Source organism: Monodon monoceros, unplaced genomic scaffold, assembly GCF_005190385.1.
Source record: "Monodon monoceros isolate NGI ecotype Baffin Bay Population unplaced genomic scaffold, NGI_Narwhal_1 Super_Scaffold_18, whole genome shotgun sequence".
NCBI classification, from domain to species: Eukaryota; Metazoa; Chordata; class Mammalia; order Artiodactyla; family Monodontidae; genus Monodon; species Monodon monoceros.
Window position 1 is genome coordinate 8709210 of NW_021703774.1, and position 16654 is coordinate 8725863.

Consider the following 16654-nt stretch of genomic DNA (forward strand, 5'->3'; position numbering starts at 1 on the left):
ATAAAAACTATCACCTCTCTCCCCAGAAATGAAAGCATATATGATACTATTTCCTCCTATACTAGATAGAAAAAATAGATTTAAAGAGAACAGCTCTGCAGGAAGAACCCCTAGGTTCCCAAAGATAAGATATTGAAAACTACTGCTCTGGATTATTTCTTGTTCCCAGAGGGTTTGAATAATTAAAGGTTTCATCAGAAACTAAAGATGCTTTTTAATCATGCTTCAAGAAATAGCACTTTCCTCCAAATTCATTTAAACAAAGCACATAGATCTTTGAAATTAATTTGTTTTTGTGGACTTTTTAACAAGTAGGTCGGAAACAATAGCAGATTAAATATCTAGTAATTGGGAACCCTTTTGAAAAGTAGAATTCTAAAATTAGTTGAATTTAAGTGCTAACTATTTATAGATTTGTTTATAACGAACAACTTCACCCATTTTCTTACACGGCCCTTATGAGGCAGGCAGAGTATTTACAATCCCTTCACTTTACAAATGACCAAACTGAGCTTTAGAGAACTTCATTGGGTGGCCTGAGGTCAAAATTAGAGGGAGCCTGTATCTGATGAAGAGTCATTCGTAATTGGATTCAATTCCTGGTGCTGATGTGTGACCTTAGGGAAATTAACACCTCTTTACCTCAGTGCCCTCATTTGTGGAGTCAGGGTAATGGTAACACTAACCTTCCAGAGGTGTTGTCAACCTTTAAATGAGATTTATGGCCTTCGTACATATCAGTGAGGTGTGTCTAAGACATGTGTCCTGAGTTGGTATATGTAAACTGCTTAGCACAAAGGCTAGTTCAGAGCAAGGCAGTGATTATTAAAAAGATAGTTAATGGGGCTTCTCTGGTGGCGCAGTGGTTGGAAGTCCGCCTGCTGATGCAGGGGACGCGGGTTCGTGCCCCGGTCCGGGAGGATCCCACGTGCCGCGGAGCGGCTGGGCCCGTGAGCCATGGCCGCTGGGCCTGCGCGTCCGGAGCCTGTGCTCCGCAATGGGAGAGGCCACAGCAGTGAGAGGCCCGCGTACCAAAAAAAAAAAAAAAAAAAGATAGTTAATGATAAAATTAAAACAGAAGCTAATTCTTTAGGCCTTGTATTCTGCAATGCCTTCTAGTAAAAGGAATAGTTAGTATCAGTTTTAACAAAAAAATTCAATTTTGTGTATTACCCGTAAAGATGGTCAGATGCAATGCTAAGAACAGAAAGCCCACATTTGATTATTAAAATGGTTATTTATTACCAGTGTCATTTAAATGTCTGTTTTGCTTATCTAATTATGTGTAACAAAATTCCCCCAAGTTAGTAGCATAAAGCAACCCTGTATTATACTCCTCATTTCTGTAGGTAAGGGTTTCAGGCCAGGCACCCAGGACAAGGTCACCTTTAGCTGCTGTATGTGTAAATTTAACCATTATATGTCAAATAATTATCTGCAGGGACTGACACCTTGTGGGTACTGGACATGTACTGTCTTCGAGGCAGCAGACTTGGTTCTAGTTGCTCCTATTGTCGCCCAGTTTGGGCAAGTTACTTATTCTCACTCACCCTAAATAGCCACAACCATGGAGTAACCACCTTGAACGAATTTACAAGGCTCCTTCAAAATCATAGAAAAGCATTGATTTACTGACTTTGGTTTTTTTGTTATACCCCTCTGTAACTCCAAGTACACGTGTTAAAACGCACATTTATCGAGCGTCTGTAGTGTAAATGCTTGGATAGATGAAGAATGTCCGTAAAGGAAAAACTTCTTTTGAATACTCTAGGAAGAAAAAGAGAAAACCCCTCTTCTAAGCACAACTCTGTATGGCACTCAGACTTTTTAATATTGCAACATGCGTCGTACATCTATCTACAGAATCATAGTGCCTTATCTCCTGTGTCTCTGGGACATCATTAAAGTGCTTCATGGGTTACAATTCTGATTTTATCTATGTCCTGGGCTTCTCCATTCTTGCCCTTTTAAGGTCCTCCTCTGGCCAGTTACAGCACCTCTGGGCCCCAGCCCAAAGTCTCCTTAATGGGTAAACATTATGTTCCCATATAAGAGGGATGAGACTGAATCTTTGTAGGCAGCCCTGCTCGGGAAACCATCTGTTAGGTGCGGGCGTTCTGCACTTCAGGAAAGTCCCCGAACGATACTAAATTCTATCCTTGCAGAGAGGAGTCTGCCTGCTTAGATATATGAAGAGGTTTATATGCATCACCTTATTGAATCCTCAAACAACCTTGTCAGATGAGGAATGTGAGACATGGAAGGGCTAAGTAAACGGCCTGAGGTGAAGAATCTAGCAAGGGGCGAGGCAGGAGCTGCCTTAACTGCTGGAGCACAGATCTGGGCAGTGGAGTGCGGGCTTGCACGGGGATGATTTGGGTACCTGGTGGCCTCTTCAAGGCTGGTCTCATGCAGCGTGCGCACTTGGGGCACGTGTTTGGGGTGGGGAGGCATGAAGAACTACAGAGTGTTTAAAAGAAAACATAGCAGAGATTGGCAGCAAATGGAAAAGGAGAGGAAGAAAGGGGAGAATAAAGTTACTACACGTTAAAACCTGCTGTGGGGAAATACACGTTACTGATTTGACTGAGGAGTCTCACTTCCTTGAGGTATAAATAGGATTCTTTCCCCCCCCAAACTACTACCAACGGTGCCCTCTTCAACCAGCCTTTCCTGCTGGTGACAGGTTCCTTTACCAACGTCTCAGGCCGAATCAATGCCTTTTCCGTCAGTTTTGGTGTTAACAGTCTTATTTCAGTTGCTCTCCAGGCCAGCTTCCTGGGCTGTGGGCAGGGCTGGTGCGGCCACCGGGGACCCTGATCTCAGAGGGGCCCTGGGCTTGCAGTTGAATGCTCTGCACTTGCCATCTTGACATTCTTAGTAATGTCGTCTCTGGATACGTACTTGTAAGTCTGATGGGACAAGGTACCCGGGGGCTTTGGAGCCTCAGCCCCGTGTGGAAGACCTTCTGCCACCACCCTCAACCCCTACAGCCTCAGAGCCCTACAGAAATACTCCCCTTCCTGCCACTAGCCAGTGATGGCTGCTGCCTGTCCCCAGGGGGCCCGGGAGGAGTCGCACAGCCCAGGGCCTCCATGTGGGGCACAGGTGCCAGGCCCCGTGGTGGGCAACACAGGCTGGGTGAGCCTCTGACCCACTCCCAACCCGGATACCAGCACTGAGGGTGCAACACCGCTCAGCACACATGTCTGCTGGGAAGGGGAGCCTGGGGGCTGTTAGGCCCGAGTGCAACCTGTAGCCCATTTGGGCTCCTGGAACTCATGAGGGTCCTCACTTGGCCTGTGACGGTCCCTGTGCTTGAGGAAGAGTGACATTAAATAGGAATAAAAAAACTCCATGACAGGTTGAGAGGCCATGGATGAAAGGCAAAAGCTTTGAATTTTAGTACTTTTAAGGGTGATGTTTCTTGCTTTTTAAACAAGGAGCCTCACATTTTCATTTTGCATTGGACCCTGAAAATTATGTAGTCAGTTTGGGTTATTTATGTATTTATTTTTTTATTGGACTCCAGTTGATTTACAGTGTTGTGTTAGTTTCAGGTGTACAGCAGAGTGAATCAGTTGTACATATACACATATCCATTCTTTTTCAGATTCTTTTCCCATATAGGTTATTACAGAATATTCAGTAGAGTTCCCTGTGCTATACAGTAAGTCTATTACGTTTTAATCATCTTATCCTTTTACAAACTCTAATCTCATATTCAACTGAGCATGCTCCTACTGCCTCTCCCCTGCTCTCCCCGCCCCCCCCGCCCCCTGCTTGTTCCTCCAGGGTGGTGAAGGCGCAGGATGGCTCTGGGGACTTGGGGACGTGACAGCCCCATGGCAGGGATGGGAGGATGCTGCTTGTTTTCTGTCGTTCATCATAATTGCTGTAGCAACTTGTCTCCAGAGGCCCTCCCGATCTGCTGCTAAGGGACTCAATCCCAAGGAGCTTTTCTAAGTAACGGTGGTCTCTCCTGGGACCTGGCTACCACTGCTGCTGACTTCTAGTTGATAGCTGCACTCAGCATTCGTGTGAGGAGGGTGGGACCCTGCGGACCCACCCTGACCCCAACCTATCCTCTGTGGTCCTGATTCTGGAGCCTCGGGGCTCAGGTAGGTACCATGCCGTGTATCTGGGTAGCTCTTGGCCCTTCTCTGCTCGTTTACCCCTGAGCTCTGTTGGCACTGGGACCAGTTGGCCATTCTGGTGACTCAGAGGACATCCAACTGGGGAACAAAGTACCACTGTCACCATCTCTCAGTTACACAAAAACTTCAAGACACATCTCTCTTCTTGAACTTAGACCTTAGTTTCTGAGACACAAATCAGTCCACAAAAGGGATGTTAAATGGAAGAGAGTGGCCTCTCCTTACAAACACGGCGTTTCTCCCCTAATCTCCAGACAGCCCAGATCATCCTCTCTTGCCCAAGGGGGCAGAGTGAGCAGGGGGCTCCTTGTAGGAACTGAGCCCACTTTGGACTCAAATTTATTATCTCTGCTTCCAACAGAACGCTGACTTCACTCCAATCCCTGCGGTCATTTGGTAATCCCTTAGGGCAGGAAAAGATCTTAATTACCAGAACTCACAAAGTCCTGTCATCCACATGAAGACACATCATTTCACAAGCTCGGCAATGAGTATATGTGTCAACATCATTAATCAATATTTACTTGGTAGTATCTGTTACGTGCCTACCGTTTAGGGAGTGTCGATATAAGGCATTGTCCTTAGCCTCGAGGGCTTTTCAAATAAGTTGGAGAAGAAGAGACGTCAACACAAAGCTATCAGGGACAGCGCATGATGATATATGTGAGATGCTGAAAGAACGGTCTAGGCAACAAGAATTGTGTTAAGTGCGAGAGGAGAGATTCCAGTGGCCAGGAGGGTCTGGGAGGATGTAGAGCAAGGAGGACTTAGGACACAGTAGGGCCTTGAGGGGTGTGTAGGATTTAGAGAAGCCAAGGAAGGAGGGAGTAGATAAGCAAAAGCGTAGAGTTTGGATTGTCTGTGGTATTTGAGGAATATTCCACAATACACAGAACCTTTGTCCATCTTTCCCTGAAGAACTCCCAGCCCCTTCCCAGGGGTAGTCTTGCCCTGGGAGCCATTCATGCTGTAGGTGACCATCGGGGACGCAGTGATGGGTGTTGCTCATTTTATTTTAATTAACTAATTAACTTATATAAATTTATTTATTATTTTTGGCTGCCTTGGGTCTTCGTTGCTGCCTGCGGGCTTTCTCTAACTGTGGCGAGCGGGGGCTACTCTTCGTTGCGGTGCGCGGGCTTCTCATTGCAGTGGCTTCTCTTGTTGCAGAGCATGGGCTCTAGGTGCTGGTGCTTCAGTAGTTGTGGTGCGTGGGCTCAGTAGTTGTGGTGCACGGACTCAGCCGCTCCGCAGCACGTGGGATCTTCCCGGACCAGGACTCGAACCCATGTGCCCTGCATTGGCAGGCGGATTCTTAACCACTGCGCCACCAGGGAAGCCCAGGTGTTGCTCATTTTAGGCTGCTACCCTGATGGGGTTTCTGCCAAACCCTGCAGCCCGGCCTTTGGCATTCAACACCAGGGCCTCCAAGTGAGCAAGACAGAAGGATGATCTGTCTTCACCAGCAGCAGGTAGCTAGGGGGCCAGCCACAGCCCTCCACAGGCATGGAGACGTTCAGATGCACAGATGCAAAGATAAACACTGGTTCTCAGATACAGTGAGATCCGGATACAGTGCCAGCCAGCCTGGAAAGTCCTATGGAAGCCCCACCATGGGAGCCCTGAGTCCCTGCTGATCATCTACTACAGGAGGCCAGGAACTTGTTCAGGAAATAAAATCATTTTTCCTCAAGCCAGATTATCTGTCTTAGGACAGGCTCCCTAGAGGCAGAGCTTGAGGCAGGGATGGGGTTCCCGTGATCTGTGGAGGGTCAGCCCTTCAGGAGAAAGCTGTCAGAGACCGAGGGAAGGAGGGTCGAGGAGGGATGGAACCGGGAAGGATGTGATCGAAGGTAAAGTCTGGCGCCGGCCCCATGGTGGAGGGGGGGAGTGGGGGTGTGCCGTGGGGATGGTGGGACTGGGCTCTGAAAAGTGGTCCTTCCTTGAGATCAGGGGCTATGTTTCTGTAGCCTGGATCAGACGGGGGCTGCGGGCTCTGGTGGGAGGAGAGAAGAGACTTAACTCCTAGGTTGGCTCTGGCCAGGAGGGAGCTTGGAGAAGCGGAGTAGCATGAACTGTTAGCAGCCAACATTCCTAGCAGCCGAGTAATGGGTGTAGACGCCCAGGAAAGTCCATCTGGGCAGAACTAGGCAAGTGCCCCACAGTGTTTACCACAATATCAGGACAGGGACTTATTATTGTTAAGTAGTTCAGTGTCACTCTTCACCCTACCTGCCTCCCTGGACCCAGATAGGGCCCCAAACCCACCTGCACAAGAAATCAGGGCCCATCACAAAGCTTTTTCTTGGTAGCAGCACAGAGAAGTTGCCAAAGCCTTGACACTGTGTTTTTCTTCCTTTCCATCAGGTGATGGCTCTCCTAGGTAGGGCAGGAGGTCCCGGTGCCATTCTCTGTAAACCAAGCAAGGTAATTGCGGTCAGTACAAAACAGCCCTGGGGGCAGGAATTGAGAAAGGTGTGTGTAGGTTTCCTCTTTTCCAGTTACACAAGGAAGTAACTTTGGCTTTGAAGTTGCAATATCTATGATTTACTGGCATTTGGAGAATAGATTCATACTGAATCACTTTTATAGCATCAGAACAGCATATGCTTCCTCATTAAGTGGAAAAACAAACTGGAGAGAAGAGACTTAACTCCTAGGCCTGGCTCTGGATTTTAGTCTCCCAGATTTTCTTACTGTAATTGAACCACGAAGCTTTTAAGTGTAAAAAGAAATGGAATGATACAGTTTTAAATTCTTATCAGTTCTGATGGGAAATGGTGGCTTTTGTAGAGTGGGTGGAAGTGAAATGGGGAAGGAGTATGACAGGAATGAATTTGTCCAGATAAAGAAAAAAGAATAACAGTCTCATGTTAAAACAATTTTTCAACAAAACATTTGGCTTAAAATTTACTTAAATTTCTGATGTAGTTCACTTTTAGAATTTTACATACACAGACTTATGAAATGGGGATCATAGTGTACAGTTTGTAACCTGTATTTTAATTAATAATGAATATTATAAGTTATACAAATATATATATTTTTCTAAAACACATTTTTAAATGGATAGCCTTCCATTTTATGAATGTGTCATAATGTGTTTAATTGATCTTCTGTTGAACATTTAATTTATTTCTGGGGCAGTGACATTTTGATTTTAATTATGCACAGTGCCAAAACAGTATCACAGATAAATAGGCTGGATTCATGTTGTTTGGTCACAGGATTTCCTTTGTCATTGAATAAAATTTGTAAAAGTACTTTTGCTGCAATAAAGTCCTTATACTGAGCAGTTAGTGGCTCCTGGGAAATGATTTTTAATTAGAAAAAAACCAACAAATGACATTGAATCACTAGCTTTTTTTGGCATGTCATTCATTACTAAGGAAATATGAGAAAGACCACTCGGTTTGAAAGTCAAAACAAACCACACCATTGTTCAAGTCCTCTGGTTTTCGAGGGCCTAAGATGTGTCCCAGCTCTGGTGTTCCAGTTGTGGTGTCTTGTAAGTAAGTTCTTGCCTATTAATTGAGTAGGGGGCCACTGCACAATCTCTATGGTCCCTTTTGTTCTAAGAACAGAAATTCTAAGAATAGAAAGATGCAGAAATTCACACAGAGTTAGGCCCAGAGCCAGGGATATTGCCTTCTTATGATTCTGAGCTCTGCAGAACACCTACACACACACACACACACACACACACACACACACACACACACGTACAGTTCCTTTAAAACAAAACATAAGAGACTTTGATTCCAAAGTCACCTACACCATTAACTAGCTGTCTTAGAGTTCACCTTTGTGTGTCAGTTTTTGCATCTATAAAGTAAGGGGTTAAACTAGAACAGATGGAGAGCCACAGACTTTTAGTGCTGGAAGGTACTGTCAACCTTTAAAACAGAAAGGTAAGCGGTTTAGCCAGCAACATGGCGGCTATTTGGGTAGTAGAGGAATTGCAATTTGGGACATGCAAACTATGGCAAACCATGGACAAGTCCAGAGAACAAAGGTGAGCAGAATTTTTTGTTTTTATCAGCACAATCACCCTTTTGTTTTTGTTAATTTTTCTCACACCTCATTTATAGAGGAAAGGAGGAAGCTGGGGGTGGTGTTTAGAAGAGAGGAGAGTTCGGGGTTGTGGTGGCTTCTCATTGGCTGAGTTGCAGCGAATTCTCATTGGCTGGGTCGTCACTGGGTGAGGAGAAAATCTTCCTTTTTTCTGCTGGAGTAGTACCTGCCTGAGCGCCTCCCTCTTTAGGGTTTCCTGACTCCATTTTGAATGAGGTTTCCTTTTATTCATGTTCCTAGTCCTTCGTGGAATCAATGCAATCCTTTCTTTTTCCAAATAGGAAATCGAATGCTAGACGGGATCGGGGGATACAGAGAGTAGGGGTTACAGCTCAAGTTTATACCCAGATCGTTTAATAAGCACATCCAGTGTGCTCTCACATGATTACCAATCTCACAGCTATTTTGCTCTAAAATTTATGAATTCGTGATCATCCAAATGAGAGTTTATACTAAGAGTGAACATGATGACTAGGATCCTATAATTTGTCATGTTTTGGGCAGGGGGACTGTTGCTCAAAATTGGCAGTCAGCTAACAAGCTTTGAGTGCCCTTTGAACACAGGTTGTTTTGCTCTTCATCCAGAGAGAATAAATTTAAACCATCATCTATCTTTCTTAAGTCCCTATCTGCCCGTTCTCAGACTCAGCCCTGTGGCTAAAAGCATGGCCAAAAATAGTAACACAGAAAAAACAGATACAAACAAGTAGTAACTTGGAGGGGGAGTGGGTAAAGCAAATGATCACAGAGCAGACTGTGCTATTTATTCGAGTCAACTCTTAAAATAGGGACAGGCATAATCTTGTGGACACAATCTTATTTTGAAATAAAGTACTTTCTATTCAGATATCAGCTGGCCTTGGGGCTAATGTTAATGCAGCTTTGCAACCAGTTACTTTGTAGATGACACAGTGTATCAGCAGATTTGCATGCAACTGTGACCCTGGTGAGGCTAACACTTGCTCCTTCTCTGGGAGGTAAGGCTTCAAGGGAGTCAACTTGCAGACAGTGGTACAGCCTTCCTCAGAGGCTGCCAGGTGGGAGGTGGAGAGGGTTCTCTGATCCCAGTCATTTTCCCTGACGTAGATGTTGTTGGGTGCATTAGGTGTTATTAGCAACTAGAGTCAACAGGACAACATAGGGGTGGGGATGTAAGAAATACGTAGCAAGCAGAGAACCAGAAGTCGCCGGGTCATGTAGAAATGCACTCCGGGTTCGGCCCCTGGCCAGGGGGTGGAGCTTCCTTTTCTGCTTGTTTCTTCATCACTGACATAGGCATTGCTAACTGTTCTTGAATATGTTTATTCAAGGAGTGAGAAAGTCGAATTACCCTACACCCCGAGTACTGATTACGGTTGAGCGTGAATTTTCCTCCAACCCACTCAAGGATGGGAAAGGTTAGTTGAGCAGACGATCACACTAGCTACCAAAACCTTCCTAGAGGAAATGGACCACCCCTTAGTTCTCTATATCATGATGCTATGGCAACATGCCAGAGAGGAGGGATCAGTAAACTTTTTCTATGAAGAGCTAGTTAGGAAGTATTTTCAGCTTTGCAAGCCACACAGTCTTTGTTGAAACTGTACAACTCTGCTTTGCAGGCTGAGTGCAGCCGTAGACAACGAATAAATGAATGAGTGTGTCTGTGTTTCAACAATATTTAATTTACAAAAAGAGGGGCAGGATGAATTTATAGTTTGCCAACCTCTGCCAGAGAACGTAGACCTATCTTATATCTGTTATAGATGTGGGTGGTGCTATTTTCTGCTAGTTATTCATTTAGAAATCTTGGTGTTATCTTTGATTTCTTTTTCTCCTTTATTTTCCACATTTACTCATTAATCAGTGTAATTGATTCTCCCTTCTCAATAGCTTGTCTGTCGTCTCCTCCAAGGCCTTTTTTGACCAACTTATCTAAAGCAGGTTCAACCCATCTGTTTCCTGTCTCAGCGCACTGTGTATTATTTCCTTCATAGCTCTGGCTACAGCATGAAATTATCTCATTTATTTGCTTACTTGTTTATTATTTGTCTCCCACACTGGAATATTCTTGAGGGCAGGTTCTTTGTCTCTCTTCTTTACTGCCTGGCACAAGGCAGGTGCTTAGTGAATATTTGTTAAAGAGAAAGGACCCAGGGACTTCACTGGGGCCAAGTGGTTAAGACTTCACCTTCCAATGCTGGGGATGCAGGTTTGACCCCTGATTGGGGAGCTAAGATCCCGACATGCCTTGGGACAAAAAAACTGAAACATAAAACAGAAGCAATATTGTAACAAATTCAATAAAGACATTAAAAAAATGGTCTACATCCAAAAAAAAAATCTTATAAAAAATAAAGAGAAAGGACCCAGAAAAAGTCCCCTAGCCTCTAATTTCTCACATTCTGCATTTCATCTTTCATGTGAAATCTAGAGCTGTGATATCAGTCAAGGCCCAATAGGAAAAAGCTAACATGCTTAAAATAGAATAAATAAAGAGGGGATTAATACAGGGGCTGTGAAGCCACTATGGAGAACAGTATGGATGTTTCTCAAAAAACTAAAAGTAGAGCTACCATATGATCCAACAATCCCACTCCTGGGCATATATCTGGAGAAAACCATAATTCGAAAAGATATATGTACCCCAATGTTCATCACAGCACTATTTACAATAGCCAAGACATGGAAGCAACCTAAATGACCATCGATAGAGGAATGGATAAAGAAGATGTGGTACATATATACAATGGAATATTACTCAGCCATTAAAAAGAATGAAATAATGCCATTTGCAGCAACATGGATGGACCTAGAGATTGTCATACTGAGTGAAGTAAGTCAGACAGAGAGAGACAAATACCATATGATATCGCTTATATGTGGATTCTTAAAAAAGGGTGCAAATGAACTTATCTACAAAATGGAAATAGAGTCACAGATGTAGAAAACAAACTTATGGTTACTGGGGTGTGGGGGAGTAAATTGGGAGATTGGGATTGACATATACACACTACTCTATATAAAATAGATAACTAATAAGGACCTACTGTATATCACAGAGAACTCTACTCAATACTCTGTAATGGCCTATATGGGAAAATAATCTAAAAAAAGAGTGGATGTATGTATATGTATAACTGATTCACTTTGCTGTACACCTGATACTAACACAACATTGTACATCAACTATGCTCCAATAAAAATTAAAGGGGCTGTGAATAAAAGTGTGTGCACGTGACAGAAACAAAAAGGAATAGTGGGGCTGTTAACCGTCTATAGGTCTGAGATCGCAAGTCAAGGAGTTGTAACAAAAGCCTGAAATGAGAGGGTTCTAGGGAGAGATCCACCATCTCAGTCAGCTTGGGCTGCCATAACAGAATACCAATGACTGACTCAAACAAGAGAAGTTTTTTTCTCACAGTTTGGAGGCTGGGAAGTCTAAGATCAAGGTGCCAGGCACTCAGGTCTCTGGTAAAAACTCTCTCCTGGTTTGCAGATGGCCGCCTTCTTGCTGTGTCCTCATGCAGTGGAGACAGAGTAAGCCTTCCCGTTATCCCTTCTACAAGAATGCAAATCCCACCCTCCTTTAACCTTAATTTCTTCCTTATTCCAAATACAGTTGCATTGGGGGTTAGAGCTTCAACACACGAATTTGTGGGAACACGATTCAGGCCATAACACCCCCCCGATGACCGGACCTGTCCCCTTTGGTCATGGAAGGCAGCCAGCCAGAGACAACACCCAGGATGGGAGCAGAGGAAGAAACACCCTCACCTCATTCTCATCCCTTCATTAGCTCTGCTCAGACTGTGAGAACCCAACCACGGCCCAGAAGGTGAGGGAGACAACTCATAAAATTTATAGCTAAAAGCCTCCTGGATTTGGAGTCGTACACAGGACCTCTGGTGCCCTCATCCCTTTGGCCTCTTGGCATCCACTCGTGTTTGTGAAAAAAGTTAGTGTCCCCATCGCAGAGGACACATGAATTCCCATCAGTTACTGAATCGTCAAGGGGTGATTTGGCTGAATTGTCAATCAGTCATGCCCGTGTCTGGAACTACAACATTAGTGATCACTGGGGTTTTTCATGCAAGGCAGCATAGGAAAAAAGGAAAAAAAAATCAAATGACACAAACTGTAGCTGATCCAGTCCCCACATCTGTAACTGGACTTAGCAGAGTTTGGTAATTAGTGCTTCTTTCCTCTACCACACACTCATCTTATTTGAGGGTCTGTCTCTTGGAGTCATTTTTGTACTACAGGTTTCCCCTGCTATCTGAAAGTAGAGCATTCCTGTGAAACCTTTCGTAAACCAAAATGGCATAAAGCGAAGAAGAAGCAATTACCTTAAGACGTATCTTGCTAATGGATGCACAAAATAAATGGAGTTGAAGCACAGATGCTCACAGACACAGTTCAGAGCTGTGGCCGCTTGACGCTGAGAAACAGTGTGGTTCCCAGGGAAGGAGTTTGGTGGTGCCACTGTTGCTACCTGCAAAACAAATACTGAATGCTAGTTTTGCTTTTTGCCTTTTTTTGTAAAGGTGAAAATCCTCTCTGGATTTCTTTCGGTTAGCAAAAGCAGACACTAATGTAGGTCTTTTGAAAAAGCGAAGTGGCATAAAGCAAACTTTCAAAAAACAGGGGATACCTGTACTGTATTCATATATGCAGCAGGAACCATATGGCAACTCAGATTGATACGGAACAAGGTTCTCTGCCTTCCCCAATCAACAGAAATTGACTAGAGGTCAGACCAGAAATTCAGGCAAGGCTTTACTGGGGCTCCTGCTGCAGCAGTGGGGAGCTAAAACAAGTAACAGATTCCCTTGCTGACGCGCTCCCCGAAGGTGGGGGCAGCTGGTTCCTTATGCGGGGTGAGGGTAGGTGGGGGTGTGTCCAGGGGTCAGGCTGGAGGGGTGGCTTGGGTGTTTTGCCCACCCCTTTGGTGGTGTTGAGTGCAGAGGGCATGCACAGTACCCTGCTTTTGCTCCCAGCTCTTCAGAAGTGGCAGTTGGGGTGTTTTGGGGTCTTTTTGTGTCTTGTCCAGAATTTGCCCCAACTGCACATGCATGCCATTATTTTTAGTCCCTTATAGTTTCTTTGTACTTCGTTGCTTGAGAAGATGTTTGTCCAGGTGCCAGCATTGTAGCACTGCGGCAAAGGGTCCCAGGTCCCAGCCTGTCTCATAACTGCTCAGGCTCCCAACTGGTCCAAACCACACAGAAGCCAGAAACCAAGAAAGTGTGTTGATGTGGTCCAGCCAGAGTGGCCTCTGGGGGCAGAGAACTAGGTTGAGAAAGGTGAGAGAGGGTCTTGAAGGGCAAACAAAAGATCTGGTGTATCATTATACTCTTGAAACACAAGTCAGATGATTCTTAAAACAAAATCTCACCTGTGATGGCTTTTTATTGCCACAAAATAAAAGCCAAAGGACTTAACATGATACCGGAATCCTCCCACAATCTCTCTTCATCACAGCTTTCCTGCTTTGACTTTCATCTCTTTCACAATCCATGTTGCTATTTGTACCACGCACTTTGTATTTTTGTTCTCCTTTGTAACTCACACCAGGAGGCAATTCTTCCTTGTCTGATCTTAAAACTCAGTTTAAAATTCTGTCCTTCTGAAGCTATATATTATAGTTCCTTCTTCTCTTCTCCCTCTATAGTTATTCCAGTTGTATTATCCTTCTCCTTAATGGAGCCCCTACTGTATTTATGGATTGTGTTAGGGGCATTGACTATATCATTAATTCTTATAGGAATCCAGCAACATGGCTATTCGGATTCCTTATTACAAATAAAGAATCTGAGCGCCAGAGTGATCTAGCTGTCACCATCTTACCCACTGAGGATAGCATAACTAGTGATGGAACAACCAGATGTAGGGAGCCTCCTGATGGGACGCATTGTGAGATACAGATCACCTCCCAGGAGGGATTCTTGCCAAAATGTTTAGCTTAAATCTAATCATGTCTTTAGATCTAACACCTGGTTTGTAGGGAATACGGGGAGTAGAGGACCATGGTAAAATAGTACCTGAAGAAACGGTCAGACAAAAGCATGAAATGGGACCTTCTGTAAGACAACTGGTCTACTTCCAGTCAGTGGTCAATTTTATGGAAAAAAAGGAAGATGGAGAACTCTTCTAGATGGAGACATAACAGATATAGAACAACCAAATACAGTGTGTCATCTTTGATGGGGTCCTTATTTGCCCAAAGTCATAAAGCATGTAGCAGCAGAGTTGTAATTCAAGCTTATCGTTGTCGGAGCTGGTAGAGCATCTGTCTGTGCCCTGCCTGGATCCTCATGGCACTCAGTGTTCCCATCTCTACCAGCCCTTCTGTGTCAGAGGCTCTCTGCCTGGGGGCTGTCTCGTTGTGGGGAGGGGGCACTCCTGGGGCAGTCCAGAAGGGGTTGGAGAGTTAATGGCCCTGGGAGTAACCCTCAGCCAATAAAGGAGAAAGTTTGGAGACTAAACAACTCAGCTTCCTCTTTGGGGTGAAAAACTCTGAAGTGCGGTTTCCACCATTTCCCACTGGTCCTGGTGAAATTTATTCCCACTTACTCACAGAATCCATCTCCTCATTAGCACACCCTGCGTGGACTTCCTTCCCACCCTGACCCACTTCCCCACTGCACAGGCAGTGCTTCCTGAGATCACTTTCCAAATAAACCACAAACACTCAGCATCCTTTCCTCCAGGCCTGCTTCTGGGGTAGCCCAGTTTAAAACAGGTGTCCAAACTCCTGCTCTTTCCCCCAGACAACAGTGCTACCCTCACCCACCCAGTCCTGTGACACAGTTGGTGGCATAGTTCACAGAAGGGGACTAGGTTTTGCAGGCACCTAAACCCAGAGCCCACCCCTGGCTTCTCCTCTAGCTTATTGCCTGACCTCAGGCAACTGAAACTCTCTGAGTCTCCATATTCTCATGGGCAACATAGGTTAACGATAGGGAAGTTCCTCTATTTACGGGCTTTCAACCTGTGAACTCTCATAGGTGCAACGGATCTTGTGCCACTTGGTGACTTTTCTGGCACTAGGTTTATTGATGAGCTACGAACGTTTACAAAACTAGGTAATAATTGAAGTAACTCACCGTAAGACGCTAGTGATGCTTGAACAAGTTCATTTTGTACACATGGACTTAGCACAGCCTCCAGGAACGTGATGCACTGGTGAGTCAATGCGTTTCTGAGCCAGTCAGGGAATGACTGTCAAGATGACGTATCCAAGTAGAGGGCACAGCCTCACGTCTGACGAAAGAGCTGCCCAGTGATAAGAGCCTTTGTGGTCACATGTCTTTCTCTAGAGGGGGTGGAAGCAGTGTTTTCTTCATTTCAGAAATTTCCTTATAGTATTGTGCAAAAATGAATAAGACAAATTTTACATCCTGCAGCTTCTTTTTCAAAATATGTTTGCAAAATTCACAATGTATCACCAGCAACACGCTGTACTGGATGCCCACTTACCAAATGCAACCTCGTTCATTTTCACAGCTTCCTCATAGCAAATTTTCTTCTTTCATTTCTCTGTCTCATTATCACATCATTGGGATTGTGTCAACCAATCTAGTGCTTTCATACCATCACTTATGAGAGTTTTCGTCTCCAGATTCTCAGCCTGTGGCTCTCACTGTTTAACAATCAACTTGATCTACCTTGCCTCCTTAACACACTGGCATAATTTTTGCCGTTTGAAAAATTGTTTTCCTGTTCATATTACTGATTTCATTTAGTTTTCAACTCTAGTAAGTGTAATAGGTATAGCGACTATTAGTATATTCACAACTACAAATTAGCTTTCTCTTGATAGCAATTTAATAATATTACTTAGTGACCTTGTCTGTTTAGCATTTCTTCTTCTTCAACAAATATAGATTATTAAGTTGCTCTTTTTACTCTTAAACTGCCTTCTTTTATTATTTCTCTCCTTTCATTAGGTTATTACCTGTATGAACATAATGGTCTCTTACTCTGTGGGTTTACATCTAGACCAATGCTGTCCAGTAGAAATTTCTAAGGTGATGGGAATGCTCTATATCTGGGCTCTCCAGTAGGGTAACCACCAGTCACATATGGCTGGAGAGCACTAGAAATGTGGCTAATGTGACTGAGGAACTGAAATTTTCACTTGATTTACATTTTTTTTTTTTTTTTTGAGGTACGCGGGCCTCTCACTGTTGTGGCCTCTCATGTTGAGGAGCACAGGCTCCGGACGCGCAGGCTCAGCGTCCATGGCTCACGGGCCCAGCCGCTCCGCGGCATGTGGGATCCTCCCGGACCGGGGCACGAACCCGTGTCCCCTGCATCGGCAGGCGGACTCTCAACCACTGCGCCACCAGGGAAGCCCGAGGTTAAATATTTTTGAGTCATCTCTTATCTGCTTTCTCCCCTCCTCTCAGAGCCTCCTTTCCCTAAGAGGTCCAGAGTCA